Source organism: Triticum aestivum, chromosome 3D (assembly GCF_018294505.1).
Source record: "Triticum aestivum cultivar Chinese Spring chromosome 3D, IWGSC CS RefSeq v2.1, whole genome shotgun sequence".
Classification (NCBI taxonomy): domain Eukaryota; kingdom Viridiplantae; phylum Streptophyta; class Magnoliopsida; order Poales; family Poaceae; genus Triticum; species Triticum aestivum.
Genome location: NC_057802.1, coordinates 74,995,945 through 75,004,624, shown reverse-complemented (window position 1 = coordinate 75,004,624; position 8,680 = coordinate 74,995,945).

The window sequence follows — 8,680 nt, the reverse complement described above, 5'->3', positions numbered from 1 at the left end:
CTTGTGTCTCGATTACTAGGGAGCGAATACGCTTGACCTAGCTTTCGATCTCTCGTTTCTTGCCCTTAACTCGCCGCCAGGCCGTCCCTTTATATACACAGGCCCGGTGGCTTGCAGAGTCCCGGCCGGCTTATAAACGTATCCGGCCCGGTGAGTTAACTACAATTGCCTTACAATACAAGTCATACACATACGGCGATTTACACCAACGGGCCTTAAGCCGCCCTTGGGCCTTAGGCCCTTCATAAGTTATCCTTATGAACCACCATCTTCGATTCCTTCATGGGCTTTGTATTATGAGTCGCCACGGGTATAACCCGGCCCCTCCTGGGCGGGTTAACTCAATAGCTATATCTCCAATAGCATTACTTTTTGAGAATGTGCGATACGTGGCATACAGTTGATCCATCCGACCTATTTGTGATTGAATAGGCCGTGTGTGTTGTGGGCAAACGCTTGCTAGTACTCAACCATTTGGGATTGATGAATTCATCACTGACGGGTTCCCTAGTGTGGTCCGTGTTCATCTGATCATCATCTACGACTTGTGCTAGCTTAATGCTAAGTTTCCATTAATTGATGGCGGTTTATGAACACGCCACCGTTTCCCGCCATTTCCTCACCTGTTTCCCGCAACCCTGCTATATTGTGCATAGGGGGCGCGCGACGCACGGAGGCGACAAGCGCAGCCTGTAGCACATCCACCTTTTCCAAGGATGCCAACCCACCAAAGCGCCGTCTCTGCCATCAACCTCGTCGACGAGGAAAACAAGCAGGCGCCACGGCCCGTCGAGGCCGACGTGCTCCCCGGTAACACGATGGATGATGCCGTGATGCGCGTCATCACCAGGGTTGAGCAGACCTTTGGCGCATGGCGCGTGAGCGCCGCGGATCAAGATAGGCATGTCAGCACTGACAGGCTGCAGCTCGCTGCACAACATGATCGATGTCGCACTGCAGAGCAAGCTAGGCGCGTCCAAGCACGGCGAGACCGTTGGAGCGTCGCAGAGCGCGAGGCGTGGCGCGCTGCACAGCAACAGTGGATCCATCGGCGCTTACCTGCTGTCGACATGGTGTCGCAGCTGGGTACACGTCCTGTCAGTACCCCCATTCCTCGCCAGGAGTGGGCAGAGGCCCTCAGCGCCGTACTTGCACCAGAGGCCGGCCGCGTCGTACTTGCACCGGACCCTCAATCCTGCACATGGTTTTGTTGGTCTATGCGAGCTATTCCTAGGCTGTGAGGCCCACTTTGAGTTATGGAGAAAGCTATTCTGCCTCGTCCCTCGCACCCAAGAGGGATCGATATTCAAGGTGGGCGGCGCCGAGGTATGGCGCATAGCCGGGACCGGATACCTATCCGGCACACCGAAGAGTGGCCCTCAGAGTGGTTCTATTTTGAGGACGTCGCTCTCCCCGAGCTGGTGATCTCTGATGAAATAGCCAACTTGGAGCTCGAGATCGTGCTCCAGATGTACCGTGAGCGTGTCGACCGCTTGGACGACTGCCTGCATGAGTGTAGGCAGAGCCAAGAGCTACCCCAGGCAAGGGCTGCTGGTCATGGTCTCATGGACGCGTTTTATTTTGGAAAGTCGTTTCGAAGTGGATAGCTATGTATTCACAACAATCATAGTATTGCTCAGTTTCAAGGTGTGTACTCTGTTTTCCATTCTTATATTTTCTGTTTCAATGTGTGTATATATGCTTTCCATTCTGTATATGTGGATGATAACAGCTAGATTCAAATTAGTATACAAAAACAAATAGAAAATGGAATTCATAATATATATATATATATTAATTGTTCATTAGATCATCACATAATATATATATATATATATATATATATATATATATAGAATATCATCACATATACGTGATGATACTTAACTAAAAGGTACAATGCATAAAATTGAAAACGAACAATACTAAAACTAATAATCCCTCCTGGGGCCAGTATTCCGGTAGCCCCTTGCCAGCAGCTCCTTGGTGCGCGGCGTCTTCCCAGTGCGAAGGCAGTACTCCGACTCCTCCGCCTCGCAGCGCTTTACGTACCGATCTGCCTCTTGCTGGCAGACGCGCGCGACCGATCTTGCCATTTCGTTGGGCGCGAAACCGGAGCTCCTCGTCAGTGGCACGCTGGAGCTTATCGGCCCACCTCCATGCAGCGACGAGGCACCCAGCGCTTATGACCTTCCTCACGAAGTACCCGTCTTCGTATACCTCCTCGGCACGAGGACGCGCCTGTCGGTGTCAAAATCAGTGGATCTCGAGTAGGGGGTCCCGAACTGTGCGTCTAAGGTCAATGGTAACAGGAGACAGGGGACACGATGTTTACCCAGGTTTGGGCCCTCTTGATGGAGGTAATACCCTACTTCCTGCTTGATTGATCTTAATGAATATGAGGGTTACAAGAGTTGATCTACCACGAGATCGTAATGGCTAAACCCTAGATGTCTAGCCTGTATGATTGTGATTGCCTCTACAGACAAAACCCTCCTGTTTATATAGACACCGGAGGGGAGTAGGGTTGTACAAAGTCAGTTTACAGAGGAAGGAATCTACATATCCAAACACCAAGCTTTCCATCCACGCAAAGGAGAGTCCATGTCATATAGGCCGGACGCCCGAGGACCCCTTAATCCAGGACTCCCTTAGTAGCCCCCGAACCCGGCTTCAATGATGATGTATCCGGCGCGCAGATTGTCTTCGGCATCGCAAGACGGGTTCCTCCTCCGAGTACTTCAAAGCACCTGACTTAGAGAGCTGTATTCAGCTTGTGATTTAATGTTATGCCCCTCGGCTTCTGTGCCTCCATTGCTTCTGCCTCCACGTGTCGAGCGAATATGAAAGTGCAGGGTATTTTTTGCACATAACACCCCCGCCGTGCAAGAAAGGCATCTATTTAAAGAGATTGGATCTCAGATCCCATTCCACATCAAGAGGAAAATCCTTAGAGCTTGCCTGGAGAAACCATTCCAACATGGCTAGCGTTCCCAGTTCTTCCTCCCACCGCCATGGCTCCGAAAAAAGGCGACTGGGGGAGATGCTCAGTATCCCACGATCAGCTGGTTAAGCTTCAAACATAGGGATTTCTTCCCCCCGTAGATCTAGTCCCTGTTCGGGTAGGATTGACCTCCTTCTCTGGCAAAGCCCTGGCGGAAAATTTCCCCAATCCAACCAGGGGGAACAGGTGTGCTTCGTTTCCTACTTGTTAATAGGCGTCGGATTTCCAATCCACCCTTTCCTCCAGGACTCCTGGAGTATTATGGCCTCCAACTGCACAACCTCACGCCGTCCTCAATCCTGCACATCGCGGGTTTTGTTGCTCTTTGCGAGCTATTCCTAGGCTGTGAGGCCCACTTTGATTTATGGCGAAACCTATTCTGCCTCGTCCCTCGCACCCAAGAGGGATCGATATCAAGGTGGGCAGCGCCGAGGTATGGCGCATAGCCGGGACCGGATACCTATCCGGCACACGGAAGAGTGGCCCTCAGAGTGGTTCTATTTTGAGGACGTCGCTCTCCCCGAGCTGGTGATCTCTGATGAAAGAGCCAACTTGGGACCGCGGGGATCCATAGCCCCGCCCCACAGCCAAAGGATCATAATCGGGACCTTGACCCCAGATTCAAAGAGGATCCGGATGTATTTGTAGAACTTGAGGATGGAGTATTCTACCAGGCGAGCTATGACGGCACACAAGTGGCCATCATTGCCGAATATCCCGGCCTCCTTCCTGCCTCGCATGTAAGTAATCGGGAGACTTCTCCTTCGAAAGGGCTTCCTCATTAAGCCTCACCCATCGCACTATTTCGTGCTCCAAAGGGGAGGCGCTCGATACGCCATGCTGCACCAGAGGCCTCTCCTAAGAGAGCGGCGCCCGCGCCAGTCAGATCTTCGAAGAGGAAGGCAAATGACAACACGACAGAGCCTTCATCAAAGAGGAATGGATTTTATGTTGAATATGCCCCTTGGAAGTCACATCAAACTGAGACATTGTCCGATGTGTCTTATCAGGAAGAGCGTTCGCCGGTGAAAGGATCGATATAGTTGACTAGAGGGGGGGTGAGTAGGCAACTAACACTTTTTAGCCTTTTCTTTATCAATTTAAGCTTTGCATCAAAGTAGGTTGTCTAGATATGCAAATAGGTGAGCAACCTATATGATGCAACAACAACAAGCACACAAGCAAGCAAGGGATATAACGCAAGTAAGCTTGCACAAGTAAAGGGACAAGATAACTAAGAGTGGAGCTGGTGAAGACGAGGATGTGTTACCAAAGTTCCTTACTTTTGAGGGGAAGTACATCTCCGTTGGAGCGGTGCGGAGGCACAATGCTCCCCAAGAAGCCACTAGGGCCACCGTATTCTCCTCACGCCCTCACACAATGCGAGATGCCGTGATTCCACTATTGGTTCCCTTGAAGGCGGCGACTGGACCTTTACAAACAAGGTTGGGGCAATCTCCACAACTTGATTGGAGGCTCCCAACGACACCACGAAGCTTCACCACAATGGACTATGGCACCACGGTGACCTCAACCGTGTAGGGTGCTCAAACACCCAAGAGTAACAAGATCCGCTAGGGATTAGTGGGGGGAATCAAATTTCTCTTGGTGGAAGTGTAGATCGGGGCCTTCTCAACCAATCCCGAGCAAATCAACAAGTTTGAGTGGGTAGGGAGAGAGATCGGGCGAAAATTGAGCTTGGAGCAACAATGGAGCTTTTTGGGGGAAGAGGTCCGTCAACTTTGGAGAAGAAGACCCCCTTTTATAGAGGGGGGAACAATCCAACCGTTACCCCCTAAACAGCCCCGCAGAGAGCGGTACTACCGCAGGGGAAGCGGTACTACCGCTCCCCCTCGTGGTACCGCCGTGCAACCTGGGAGGGCAAGAGAATGCGAAGGAGTCGGATCCAGTGCGGTACTGCCGCGGTGGTAGGGCGGTACTACCGCTAGCGAGCGGTACTAGCGCTTCTACTGCCGCTGCTTAGCGCCGCACAATCCGACACGAGAGGCGACCCCCTCGAGTCGACACGGTAGGAGCCTGGTACCGCAGCGGTACTACGGCTGAGGACCCACAGGCGGTACTACCGCTACCGAGCGGTACTGCCGCCTGTGGCTCTTGAGTGGTACTACTGCTGGGCATCGCGGTACTACCGCTGGGACCAAAACCTACTCAAAAAGAGAGGGAATGAAACCTCCATCGAAGCGGGAAGGCTCAGAGGGTGTGAAAAGGATGTGTACGTGTTGATTCCACCCTAGCCTTACCAAAGCGGACCCCCTCTTGATAGTACGGTGACTCCTACGAAACAAGTCCACCAAAATAGAAACGAAAGAGCTACACTGTCTTGATTAAAACTCCGAGGGAAAAGAATCATCTCGTGCCAAAGGATGAATCTCTGAAATACTTAACGCACACGATTAGTCTGCAAAAGCATTGTCATCAATCACCAAAACACTTTAGGGATAAATGCCCTTACAATCTCCCCCTTTTTGGTGGATTGATGACAATACGGGATTTGCACAAATGGAAAAAATATAGGACATAAGAAAACCCCACAACTCTAAAATATAGACGGGCTCCCCCTAGATGTGTACTATCTAGATAGGTGCTTTGGATTGCACGACACACATACTAGGATCAACACACCCCCTATATTTTGTAGACAATGAATATCTTGCAACAATAGGGCTATCACTAAGCAAGATACTAAATATGAGCATAATATAAATAACACAGGATAACATAAGCTTAATAAGATGCGATAGAGTGCATATGTCTTACACCATATGAAAGAAAAGTCTCACGAGCACAAACCAAACCAAAGCAAACAAGGTTCAACACGAGAAAAGAGTTTGCGAGAGAGACAGGCAAGGCAAACACGCCACACAAACACACGCTCGCAACTCGACAACGACAAATCCCTAAGCTCTCTGCCCCTTTGGCATCGAGACACCAAAAAGGCAAAGAGCGCTGCTAACACTCCAGGTGATAGCAAACTGAGGGGCTCTATCATCACATCCTGGCGGGATCGTATGCACTGCCATCGTCAGTCGGAAACTGCTCGGTGTCTGAACCGGTCCACGGACCGTGCTGCTGAATCCACTCCTCCTCCTCAGTGATCTGACCCTCAGAACCGCTGGCAATGGTCGCACCGAACTGACGCATGAGCTCCTTGTGATGACCCCTGGCCTGCTTCTCAGCCCCATGAGTCATGTACTGACCATGAGACTCCATGCAGAATTGCTTCTTCATCTTGCACTTGAGCTTCTTTGCCCAAGAGGGCTCTGCTCCAAAAGGCTCATAGTCCTCATCATCATCGGCCTCAGCCTCGCCCTCGGTCTCCACATCAGCAGCAGTAGATGGACCCCCAGATTTAGGAGCCGGGGGTGCCCCAATTGTCCTTCTTCCTCAGATGCTTGATCTCATGAGAAACCAATTCTCTAGTTTCCAGCATAACCTTGGGATAGACAACAGCCCAGGCCTTCTCAATGAGCAACATGATGAATGAACCATAGACCGGGCACTTGCGCTCAGAGACGGCAGATAGAAGTTCAGACCACATAACATGAGAAATGTCGAGGGACCCGCTAGTGTTTGCTTCCTTCCCATGCTGGCAGAAGAGAAGCATGTCCACGCGATAGGAGTGGACCATATCCAGATTCCCAATACGAGGGAAGAGAGTCTCTCGAAAGACGCGATGAAGGATGTCCAGAAAGGCAGGCAGCTCATAGGTTTCCTTCTTAGTCACAGGGTGAATCTTCACAGAACAGTAGGGCCAGAGGGCTTGCTTGTGAGTGGAGGATGCATTGCGGTGAGGGCGGAAGCCGACTGGAGTCTCAAGCCCGTGATCTTCCACCCCAAGTAACTCCATGAAGGCCTTCCACTTGACAGAAAGCAACTTGCCATTTGTCATCCAAGTCAGAGTCCTTTCTTCATCAGTTCCAAGATGGACAGTGGCATAGAATTGAGCCACCAAATCTGCATCAAAGTCCTTGTTGAACTACATGATTCTGAGAATGTTCAGCTGAGAGCACATCTGAAGGGCTTCGCCAAAGTACTCAGGGTCCTTTTCCATAGCATCCGTGTCAATGGAACGTACATCAACATAGAGATTCTTCTTAGCCTTGATCACATCAAAGAAGATGGCAAACTGAAAGCGGTTCCAGAACGGGCGTTGACCAAAGTGGGTTCTTGGTCTTCCGCATAGGGGTTGCGGCGATGCCTTTCCTAGAATTCCTTGGCAGTCAACTCAGTCACAGTCTTGCCCCTTGGCTTCGGCCTGTTGGCAGATTTCTTCTGGAGTTGAGGCGGAGGTGGCGCACTTGAGGAAGCACCCGCTGACTCAGAGGTGCGGTAGCGCTTTGACGTTGCACGTTCGGGGTTGACACGGCGGGCTTGCTGCTCAGGATGTTCATCACCTGGAACCAAACACACGAGGAGCAGAAACAACACGAAAGAAAGAGCATAAGCCTCCAAACAAAACAACATGGATAAAAAAGTGGTAGGAAATGATGGAATTGGGCATCCAGCGGTAGTACCGTGATCCAACCGCGGCAGTACCGCTCGAGCGGTAGTACCGCGCCAGATGAGCGGTAGTACCGCTCTAGACGGGGAACTGCGGTTCCCTACTACCATGGACAGATCCGACACTACCGGGGATGCCAAATTCAAAAATAAACCTACCAAACATCAATCCAAAAGGCCTAGATGCCATCTCCATCCTACTCAAGCCTCGACTTAGCCAAAAATCGAGAAAAGCAATGCCTATTGCCCCTAAGAACTAGATGTGAGATCTAGGCAAAGAGAGAACGAGAACGGGGGAAATACCGGCATCCATGGCAAGAGGACGCGGTGGGGATCGACTCCACCGGAGGAACTGGAGAGGGACGACACGTAGACGGCGGCCGGCCGAAGCCCTCCTGCGGCGAGACGTCACTGGAGCGACGAAGAAGACGAGCGGGTGGAGCGAATGGATATGGGGGAGAAAAGCAACTCCCCCTGCCCCACATAAACCCCATCGCCCACCCCGTAGCGGTAGTACCGCTGGGGTGGGCGGTAGTACCGCTTGATGATCATAAGCGGTAGTACCGCGCACCCAGCGGTAGTACCACTCAAACGCAAAAAGACTGGCCAAAAAGGCTTAGCTCAAGAAAAGAAACCGACTAGAAAACGATAGCAAACACACATGCAAAACCAACACAAAGAGGACGAGAAACACACACCTCTCCAAGAGAGGGCCGTGGCCGAGGCCACCAATGTTTGAGTCCGGAGGTATGGCGCCGCGAAGATTTTAACCTTGGGCCCATGAGCAAAACTCATCTTTGAAGCACAAGTACCATAAAAATGGCTAATGTGAAAGAGTTTGATAAGTTTATGCATAATCGTGGGAGGGAAAGTTCATTGATAGAACAACACTCCCCCAATGTCCATGCCCACATATAAACTAGACATCAAGTTGAGTGGGGTGGGGTGTGCAAGGGTTCAAGTCACATTGCTCGAATCAATGATATTTACCTCATGCCTTAACTCGCGAAATCTTGCTTCATCCAAGGGCTTCGTGAAAATATCTGCAAGGTTATCACGAGTGTTGACAAAGTTGAGCTCGATCTCCCCTCGCCTAATATGATCCCGGATGAAGTGATACCGAATCTCAATATGCTTCGTCTTGAAGTGTTGCAC